This window comes from Myotis daubentonii, chromosome 2 (assembly GCF_963259705.1).
Source record: "Myotis daubentonii chromosome 2, mMyoDau2.1, whole genome shotgun sequence".
Lineage (NCBI taxonomy): Eukaryota > Metazoa > Chordata > Mammalia > Chiroptera > Vespertilionidae > Myotis > Myotis daubentonii.
The window spans coordinates 215013026-215023079 of NC_081841.1; the positions used below are offsets into that span (position 1 = coordinate 215013026).

At 51.3% G+C, this 10054-nt stretch overlaps 1 non-coding gene across 1 annotated transcript; it reads left to right on the top strand.

Annotated features, from left to right (window-relative positions):
• The first annotated feature begins 1159 nt into the window (after window positions 1-1159).
• LOC132228969 (small nucleolar RNA SNORD116) lies at window positions 1160-1253 on the top strand. The gene has a single exon (XR_009451558.1). It is a non-coding gene; the product is annotated as a small nucleolar RNA SNORD116 (small nucleolar RNA).
• The last annotated feature ends 8801 nt before the right edge of the window (window positions 1254-10054 follow it).

Here is a 10054-nt window from a genome sequence, read left to right on the forward strand (position 1 = left end):
TCTAATTGGCGGTTCCCTGATGGCAAATGAGGCTGAGTATCTTTCCATCTGATCTTCTTCGGTGAGGTGTTCAGATCCTCTGTCCATGTTTTCCCCTTTTAAATAGACTTTTAAAAATCTATATATATGTTTTTATTGATTTTTAGAGAGAGAGGAAGGGAGAGGGATAGAGATAGAAACACCAATGATGAGAGAGAATCATTGATTAGCTGCCTCCTGCATACTTCCTACTGTGGATTGAGCCTGCAAACTGGGCAGGTGCCCTGACTGGAAATCGGATGGGTGACCTCTTGGTTCTTGGGTCAATGCTCAACCACTGAGCCACACCAGCGGGGCAGGACTTTATTTTTTTAAAGCAGTTTTATGTTCACAATATATACATAGCCTTTTCAGATTGGCTTCCTTTACTATGTAAATGTACATTTAAGGTTCCTTCCTGTCTTTTCATGGCTTTGTAGCTCATGTGTTTTTAGTGCTGGATCATACTTCATTGTCTGTCATCATCCTATATAATGAAGAGCTAAATGTAAATGGTCGTCAAGCCCTCATGCCCTCGAGCTCTCTTGCCCTCACGCAGGAACTGCTCAGACACTCAACACTGGGGAGAGAGAAATGGGGACCAGCCAGGCTATGGCCCAGGAGAGGAACAAGCTGCATTACCCGCAGTCCCGGGCACGAAGCCGGCCCAGGTCCTGGGTGCCTGCAGCTGGCTGGAGGAGGGAATCCTGGGTCCCGGGTGCAGGGCGAGGCAGAGGCGGTTAGGGGAGATCAGGCCAGCAGGGGACCAGTTAGGGGAGATCAGGCTGGTAGGGGAGCAGTTAGGGGCAATCAGGCAGGCAGGCAGAGGTGGTTAGGGACGATCAGGCAGGCAAGCAGGCAGGTGAGCAATAGGAGCCAGCAGTCCCAGATTGCAAGAGGCAGTCGGACATCCCCTGAGGGGTCCTGAATTGGAGAGGGTGCAGGCCAGCTGAGGGACTCCACCTCTCCCCTTCCCTCTCACCCCCCACCTCCATGCATGAATTTCATGCACCGGGCTTCTAGTTTTATATAATGTGATGAATAATTATATTTTTAAATGTGTGATATCTTGATTGCACATGAGACTTTTCTGGCTTCTTTGCTATAAATTCATTTATTAGAGTACCAAAAATGATCATTTTGATGGATGATGACCCCCCTCATATGTTTTCCTGGGAAATCCAAACAAAATGAGGGAGAACTCCCTAAAAAAATTATAATTTTAGCAATTTTCTTTTCAATCAATATCACTGAAAGCAACATTAGTCACTCTTGACAAGCACAAGATCACAAATGACTGTGGCGAATTTTTAATTTTGAGGCTGTAACTACTTCTGAAGCGGTTAAGAGCACTTACGTTCTGTTACAACATTGGAATAAATGTGTGGTAAATTATTTTGAAATATAACGTCTCACCAACCTAGCGATGATGATTCTCAGAATAAATTTTCTAAAATAGATTTAATTCTTCATACCAATCAATTTTATGTAAATCTGAATTAAATTTAACATTTAAAATCTTCACAGTGGTATTTTGAGGTTTCTCTGACATTTCCTCTAACGCGTGGAAGTTTTTGAAACTGGCTTCATGACTTCTGTATAACTTAAGACACTCACTTATGTATTCTATAATTGTACCTTCAATTACAAGGAAAATCTAATTGAAAAGTTTTCTTCCTCATTGGTAATTAGTTCATTTGAAGCCTCTTATGAAAATAGTGCTCTTTTCTATTGAACGCAACGACCTTTAAATGGAATGTGCAAGGCTGTGGGAATTTGCTTTGCAATTTCCCAGCAGCTCTAACCGGAGATCCTAAACTCTGAGAATTCCATTGGCTTCCCCACATGCTCTACCGCCATGCCCTGCATGGCTTTCCTTCTGGAATAACTCACTGACAGGCTTACTGCCTGAGCCCCGCAGGGCCTGTCCTCACCCCCACCCCACCCCCAGGGCCCTGGCACTGCCCCCATTCGGAGCACTCTCTTCTCCTGGGGTGGCAGCTGCTGCCACTGCCATGGTCACCCACAGAGCCCAGGTCCTGGCCTGGCCACCGTGAGACTCCACGTGCCAGACTGTCCCCCGGCACATCCGTGTGCCTGGCCCCCCAGCCAATTGCTCAGTGCCAGGGCCCCCGGCAGCTCTGCTGCTCACAAGCACATTCCCTTGTCCCACAGGATTCCACTTACAAAACACAAACTCCAAGATGAAATGATGAAGAATGTCAAGATGGCACCCGCAGAGCATTAAACACATGCTGAGTGACAGAAGCTCATCAGGGAGGCCACTAGCATATGATCCCGTGTCTACGAAGCCCAGCCTCAGACTCAGGAAGCCAGCCTGGCTTTCCCTTGCCCGTTCCCCCCTGTGGTGCCACCTCCCATCAGCAGCCCCTCCGGGCCACTTCAGGTGGCGGCAGGCTTCCTTTACCCTGTGTTCCCCGCCCCCCACCCCTGTCGCCCAGGGCGGTCACCCCACCTGCTCCGTAGGCCCCTGCACATGGCAGGCCGTCCCCCCAAGTGGCTGCGCCTACTGCCTCCGTGGCTTTCGAGACTGTGACTCCATGGACGCTTGCGATCTATCCGAGCTTCTGATCCACGCCCTCTCTTGCTCCCGGTCAACATGCTGCCTGTCTTGTCAGATAAAGGACTGACATTCCTGGCATGAATGGGACCATGTGTCTCTTCCCACCCATGGCCCCTCTAGCCTCCCTGGGGGTGGCAGTGTCTGGAAGGGAGGGGTGCACACAACATCCGAAGAGACCAACAGTCTGGCAACGCAGGTCTGGAATTTGGCATAAGCCCAACTGGAATCACTCAACCGTCGTCAGATTCAGTGGTGCCGTCCCCTGCCAGGCTCCGGGCACTTGACACACAGTGTTTCGGTTCACCATCCTGACAGTCATTGCCCCGTCGCGCTCACAGCAGAGGACACAGACACGGCAGCCTGGTGTCACCTTGTCAGCAGCAGCGGAGCAGGAATGGAAACAGCGCTTGAGTTTCCAGTGCCCCATCGCCTGTGTCTGAGTGCGGCTGGGGGGCCCGACCGCTGCCTCTAGGTCCTAGGTGCCACTATTTTATTCGGAAGGCCTTCCCATCAGTCCAGGAGCCTCTAACTGCCATTCCGTTCCATAGTGAGCGGCCGATGCCACTCACCCGGGGATTGTAACGGTGGCTCAGGGCGGCTCCTGTGCTGCAGCAGCCATGTTCTGAGTACTCGTGTTCAGGCAATGAAATAGCACCATTTGTGAAACTCATTACTGGCAGGTGAGCTGCATGTCTCTGAAAACATCGGTCAAGGTTATGTTTGCAAATGAGCCCCAAAGTGTCCTTTATAGACAGCTAGAGGCCCGGTGCACGAATTTGTGCACGAATGGGTTCCCTCGGCCTGGCCGGCGATCAGGGCCGATCTGGGCTGATCGGGGCAGGCCGGCCACGGGGAGGGACCACAGGAGGTTGGCTGTGGGAGCACACTGACCACCAGGGGTCAGCTCCTGTGTTGAGCATCTGGCCCCTGGTGGTCAGTGCACATCATAGTTACCAGCCGGTCTTCCAGTTGTAAAGGTTGTTTAGGCTTTTATATATATCGATGAGGGCTTCTCGAATGGCCAGTTCAGACCTTGCTCATCTGCAGTCTGAGACTCCACACAAACCTCCCCTCCCCAAAGTCGGGGCTGCGCTGCATTCGCAAGGCTAGACTCTAGAGCAGCAGTTCTCAACCTGTGGGTCGCAACCCCTTTGGGGGTCGAACGACCCTTTCACAGGGGTCGCCTAAGACCATCGGAAAACACATATATAATTACATATTGTTTTTGTGATTAATCACTATGCTTTCATTATGTTCAATCTGTAACAATGACATTGGGGGTCACCACAACATGAGGAACTGTATTAAAGGGTCGCGGCATTAGGAAGGTTGAGAACCACTGCTCTAGAGACTGGTCTCATTTGGGAGAGTCTGGAAGTTCCTGGCTGCTTAGGACGTCCTCGGGGAAGCATCACCAGGTAAAACCTGCATGGACTTGGTGGCGGCATCCCTGACAGGCCATCCATCCGGTCAGAGCTCTTTAGAACGTGCTGGTCCCACTGTGCCAAGTGCCACCAGAGGTTGTCAGAAGCGAGGTGAGCCAAGGGCGGAGGGAAGGCTCTGCTCAGCCAGAAACACCCGGATCAAACACGACATGTTCTGCAGCTCATCTTCTGCATCCCAACTCATAGCCAGCCCTCTGGGTGAATTACCCTCCAACTGGGATCTAGAAATTATTTTCTAAATATATTTTTATTGATTTGAGAGAGGGAGCGAGAGAGAGAACATCAACAATGAGAGGGAGACATTAATTGGCTGCCTCCTGCACACCCCACACTGGGAATCCAGCCTGCAACCCGGGCATGTGCCCTGACTGGGAATCGAACTGTGACCTCCTGGTTCATAGGTCCACGCTCAAGCACCGAGCCACACCAGCCAGGCAAGGATCTAGAAATTCTTGCAGAACACGTATAACAGACAACCACGGCTCTACATGAGCCACTATTTTTTCTTGTATGAACTTTCTGTATAGAGTGCCCAGCAGCTGAGGAATGGATAAATACAATGTGTAGATCCACAGAGAGGAATGTCATTCATTCGGCAATAAGAATAAATGAAGTATTGATACGTGCCACTACATGGTGAATCTTGAACACATGCTCAGCGAAAGAAGCCTGACACAAAAGACCACATAGTGTATGATCCCATTTCTACGAAATGTCCAGAACAGGCCAATCTACACAGACAGGAAGGAGGTGAATGGTCACCTGAGGCTTGAGTGGGGGCGGGGGGGTGGGGAGAGAGGATGGGGAGTGACATCTGGAAGCCCGATTATGATGACGTCTGCACCACCTGGCGAATGTACAAAAAGATGGTGAGTTGCAGACTTTAAATGGATGGGCTGTGCCCTGGCTGGTGTGGCTCCGTGGGTTGGGTGCCATCCCACGCACCTAGAGGGCCCTGGTTCGATTCTGGGTCAGGCACATGCCCAGGGAGAGGGTGAGCAGGAGGCAGCCGGTCGATGTTTTGCTTTCACATGGATGGTTTTCTCTCTCTCTCTCTCAAAGTCAAAAAAGTATTTAAAAAAATGGATTGTATGATAAGTGGATGCTATCTCCTTAAAGCCATAAAAAATGTATTTGGGTTTTAAAGTATCAATGGATTGCTTCAAATTATAATTTTACTCTAAAAATCAGAACAGCCTCACTTCAGAGTTGCATTTACATCAATCACTGTATGAGTAGGCCGAGTTCGTAGTACTGAACATGACAATTTAAAAGGGCAACGTTATAAATAGCCTGTTCTCCTACTCCCCCCGCTCCTAACGTTACTCCTGTCCCTCCCCGCCTCCCTGTCACCTTCCGATCGAGGACAGCCCGACAGCTGTCACAGCGCCCAGGAGGGCGAGACTGCGGTGCGTGTGCGCTGGGAACGGAAGCTGCTAAATAAAGCCGAGAGCTGGTGAGTCTGAAGGCTCACGGCTCCTGTGAAAATATGCTAACTCGACCGCACATGGACGCCAGCAAACAGCTCCGTCTTCTCACAAGCTCGGTTTAAACCGCCAGGCACAGCCTCTGCAGACACGGAGCCTCCGGGGACCCAGCCCTGCAGAGGCAGGAGGCAGGAGAGGAGGCAGGAGAGGAGAGGAGGCAGGAGAGGAGAGGAGAGGAGAGGAGAGGAGAGGAGAGGAGAGGAGAGGAGAGGAGAGGAGAGGAGAGGAGAGGAGAGGAGAGGAGAGGAGAGGAGAGGAGAGAAGAGGCAGGAGAGGAGGCAGGAGAGGAGGCAGGAGAAGAGAGGAGGCAGGTGAGGAGGCAGGAGGCAGAAGGTGCTCCCACACCTGCCTTCGTCCAGAACAGCGGGCGAGGGGACCACACTAACTCGTGGGGTCCACAAAAGGGCAGTGGGAACGTTGGGCCGGGCCTTTAACCTCATTTAATGCTTTCGGACAAGTACAAAGGCACCATGTGCCGTTACCAATGGAAGCCAGACCTGGTGGCTGACCAGAGAGCCATGGGGAAAGGGATGGTGCCCGTGCATGAGCCAGCAATGTTCCCGCAGCCGCCTCTGTGGCCACCTCGAGCTGGTCTGAGCCAAACCGCTGGCCCTGCTTGTCCTCATAAGCTGGGTGTCACATTCTGCTTCTCTGACGGAGACCAGAACCGTTAGATGAGATGCCGGTGGGAAGCTTCTAACCGCGGGACAACAGGTCATCGTGGGTCACAGAGTGTGATGCCAAAAGTAGCGCCCAGCACCTCTGCGGGGTTCCGGACCGTGACGCTGAACCTGAGCCTGTCATGTAGATATTAGGTCCGACTATCAATGTCCAGGAAGAAGGGGGTTTGCAGAGCAAGCTGAGTGACACCAGGAGGAGACCATCTGCCGCCGTGGACTGTGGGAGCCCGCAGACAAAGGCCTCGTTTCCTTGGACGTTTCACAGCTTGCAGGAAAGGGACCACTGCGCAGTAAGGAGATGGAAGAGACCTAGCAGCCACATGTACTTGGGGATACTTGCTTGGGTCCTGCTTCAAACAAATAGCCTGTAAAAGCACATTTTTAAGATAAAGTGGGGCAGCCCTAACGGTTTGGCTCCCTGGAAAGAGCATCGGCCTGCAGACCAAAGGGTCCCGGGTTCGATTCTGGTCACGGGCACATACCTCGGTTGCAGGCTCCTCCCCAGCCCAGGCCCTGGTCAGGGCTCATGCAGGAGGCAATCAATCGATGTGTTTCTCACACATCAATGTTTCTCTGTCTCTCCCTCTCTCTTCCACTCTCCCTAAAGATCCATGGGAAAATAGCCTCGGGTGAGGATTAACAACAAAAAGCTAAAGAGGGGCATTTCCAATATGCTCTGGCTATCCGTTATCTGGAGCAATGGGTATGGACCTTCTTAAGTGACCGATGTCAGAGAGGGTATGTTCCTTGAGAAGTCTTTATGAATAAGGCACACGGAAGTACATACATGAGACAGTGTCCGAGATTTGCTTCAAAATGCTCGCCAGCGCTCCATGACTTGCGGCACAGCCAGCGAGCTCCCTGCAGCTGCCTCCCGTGCCCGCGGGGGCTGTCATCAGAGGCCGTCGTCGGCTCTAACCCTCGCACGTGTGCTTTCGCACTCCTCTGGGAAGACAATCTGATGCTAACCCACTGATTTAAATATGGTAGGAATTCGTGACTCTACAAGCCACCAACAGATTAAAATAAAACAAATGTCAAGCCTGGCATCCTTGGTTAGAGCGTCGTCCTCATACGCCAAGGTTGTGGGTTTGATCCCAAGTCAGGTCACATACAAGAACCACCCAGTGAATGCATAAATAAGTGGAAGAACAAATCATTGTTTCTCTCTTTCTCTCTCTCTCTCAGTTAAAATCAAAATAAAAAAATAAAGTGAAACAGCCCGGCTGGCGTGGCTCAGTGGTTGAGCGTCGACCTACGAACCAGAAGGTCACGGCTTGATTCCCGGTCAGGACACATGCCCAGGTTGTGGGCTCCATCCCCAGTGTGGGGCGTGCAGGAGGCAGCCGACCCACGATTCTCTCTCATCATTGGTGTTTCTATCTTTCTCTCCCACTCCCTTCCTCTCTGAAATCAATAAAAATATCTTTAAAAAAGAAAAAATAAAGTAAAACAAAATTCACCTTTGACTAAATGGAAGGCAAATTACAGAAAACCTCCCAGTGACCAAGCTTAAAAGAGAGGTTTAGTTCTCTCAGTAATTCTCCTGTGACTGAGCCCAAGGAATACCAGCTGTGTAGCCAATGGGGACAGGCCAACGGGGACCGGGGAGAGACAGTGCCAACCCAGGAACCATAACGCCCAAAGGTTGCTGGGTAATTTCCCCCGCTCTTCCTCCCCTAAACCTGCCACTTCTGAGAGCCACCTTGTCTGCTCCAGGCTAGAGTTCTCCTTTCAGGCAAATAGAATGGGTGGCCTTGGCCTTCTGCGTGCCCAGGTCCCGGAATTTAATTCTGTGACCCTGGCAGGGAGGTAACTTGCCACCTGCCCATAACCTCTTACGCAGCTGGCTTCCCGGGCCGGGGTAGGCTGTAACCAGAAACCAGTCACCGGCGCGAATCCCTCCTGACACCCAACTGCTTTCTTGGACAGTGTTTGAGGGGGTGGTTGAGCCACGTGGCAGAACTCACACCAGGGCGGACGAGATCAAGTGTCCTAACGCGAGCCCCTGGGCAAGGCATGGGTGCTCGAGACCCAGCGCCAGCTTCTCGGTCAGTACTGCTGAACAGAAATGTGCGAGCTACACATGGAATTTTACATTTCCTAGCAGCCAGAGATAAAATTAATTTGAGTAAGATTTGTATGTAACCCAACATCTCCAAAATACGATCACTTCTACATGTAATCGATATTTGTAAAGCTACTATTGAGCTATTTTACATTCTTATATACTAAGCCTTCCCAGTCTGGTGTGCAAATACGCTACAGGCACATAGCAAAGTGGACTAGCCACATCCCAAGGGCTCAATGGCCCCATGTGGCCGCTGGCCACCGTACTGGACAGCACAGTTTTAAATGATTGACGGGGAAATTGCTCAGATCTAAACTAGAAAACCTTCAGCAGTACGCAAGTACGAATTAAATATTTTTATTAACAGGGGAAGAAATATTAAATTCTTACATGTTTGCTTCTGTCCTGTGGCTGGCGAGATGGCGGGGGACTCCAGGAGCATTGGACGTGAGCTGGGCCTTCTCCGCCTGGGTCAGAAGACTGTGCGTTGCGTGTAAAGCATCGCGGATCGACACACCTAGTTCCTACAGGCTCATCAACGTGGGTCGTGGTGAATACATAGTTCGTAAGTCCTAAGAGGAAGAGGAATTCATAACAACTAGGGAATTACGGAGAGAACTAAACCAAACCTACTCCCCTAGTTTTAAGGTTTAATAACGTTTACAGAGCCCAGCTCTGGCTAAGGACCAAGCTCTGGCTGCGAAGTTACAATGTCAGACCCACCCCCCAGGCTCCGTCCTCACGCTTTTAGTTACATTAAATTCACAGCCGCCCTCTCCCACGCCCCAGTATCTGCCGTGCGCGCATTTCACTGGTTTCCAATGAGTGTGTTTTACCAGCTGAGCTCACGTGCCCAGAGTCCTGTTCATTGAGACTCAGCAAAAGGCACCTACCTCTCACCATGGCAGACCTTGTCTCGTTGTACAAAAGACCAGGCAGGTGCCGGTTGGGGTCAGGAAGGCCTGTGTGCCAGTTAATGAAAGCGAATCAAGTGGCCACGGGTGCCCCCGCCCTCCCACCCTCTGCAGCCCTCCCCCACCCCCAGGGCCACAGCCTACCAAGCTATGAAAACGCTAAGCTTTCTTTCTTGGCTGAAGACAATTAGCACAAATCAAAATACAATGTTTAGGTAAAATTCATGAGGACCAGACAGGCGGACGGAGCAGCCCTGGGCCCAACGGACTGTGGCCAATTGGGAGCTGCTCTGGTCGGAAGACAACTTTGATGGAGACCCAGTGGAACTGGAACAATCCTAGCATTTATTTTAAAACGGAGTACACACATCTGCGTCGTATTTGTGAGTGCTGGCTTGTCTCACACTATTGTCATTATTGGGTTGAGTGTCATTGTTTTACGAGTCGTGCGATGTTGCTGAGACAAACGCCCCCTTCTCCATTTCCCCGGGGGGAAGGGACCCCAAATACAAGGATTGGCCGCCTCCTAAGAGTATCACCCATCTAGCCCCTTCTGTGGGGAAAAGGGGGGGTGTAGGCCGGTGACCCACCGCAAAGACTCTCTGCTGTTTGCCAATGTGACACCTTCATCAGGGAAAACATGGGTGATAAAGTGCTGCGAAAGTCCCAGGAAGGCCCTGTTGCAAGGTCTGGGCGGTGCCATGCCCCTCAGATGATTCATCTGATTTGTAACCAAGGAGGGAGCACAGAGGCGGTTCTGCAGAAGCTCTCACTTGGTCACAGGAAGCCCCCTGGCACCACTTTGTAAACACAGGACTGCTTGTTAGGAAAGAGAGGCCCTGGCCCGCACGCGCC